Consider the following 836-nt stretch of genomic DNA (forward strand, 5'->3'; position numbering starts at 1 on the left):
ACACAGACTGGCATTCACATTGCCAAGGTCTGCTTGTTTTTCTCTAAAAATCTGTGGAATATGCTCAGCTGGAATACCTAACCATGCAATAACAAAGATATTTAAAAGCATTTTGAATCTGATTTACTTTGTATTTTCTTCCCTGCTCTTTTTAGAAAGTTAATGTATCATACAAACATACTTCATTTCATCCTTCGCCCATTCCTCATATTCATTGATTAATTAAGCAGCATTTAAGGCTCACCAACACAGCTTTAAATGCTGAGCTACTTGGATTACAGTAACTTGTAATGCATCAAGCCCCAAAAGAGGGACTCATGGAAATGACAACAAATGATGAAAGGGTTTTATTGTGCAAAGATTTCAAAATGCTGGAAATCCTTTTGTATTTCCCTCCACATCACTTTTTCCTCCCCTCCCCTGGCTGGGAACAAGGAAACAGCCAAGTTATTCTATAGCTGGTTCCCACCACGGTAAAGTTCTGGTTCCCATTGTGCTGTGCATTCAAGCAAAAACAAGAACAAGCATTAACAGCTCCATTCCCATCCATCCACCAGACAGGAACTCACAGATGCTTCATTACACACCTCCCGCTGGCACTGATGAGCCAGAGGACTTGTACAGAAAGGAGGGGGGGACTCAGACAAAACACAAGAGTCATTGTAATTGTTCCCATTCCCAATTCTATGAGCTCACGTTAGCCAAAACATCCTCCTCCTTTCAGCTTTCCTTGCTGGTAAAAAATACAGGCACTGTCAACACCACCTCGAGACCTTTCAGATTGTGCAAACATCACATCCGTGAGTTTAAAGAAGACAGGAGGAGGGGAAAAAATG

The sequence above is a fragment of the Corvus hawaiiensis genome, chromosome 2 (genome assembly GCF_020740725.1).
Source record: "Corvus hawaiiensis isolate bCorHaw1 chromosome 2, bCorHaw1.pri.cur, whole genome shotgun sequence".
Taxonomy (NCBI): domain Eukaryota; kingdom Metazoa; phylum Chordata; class Aves; order Passeriformes; family Corvidae; genus Corvus; species Corvus hawaiiensis.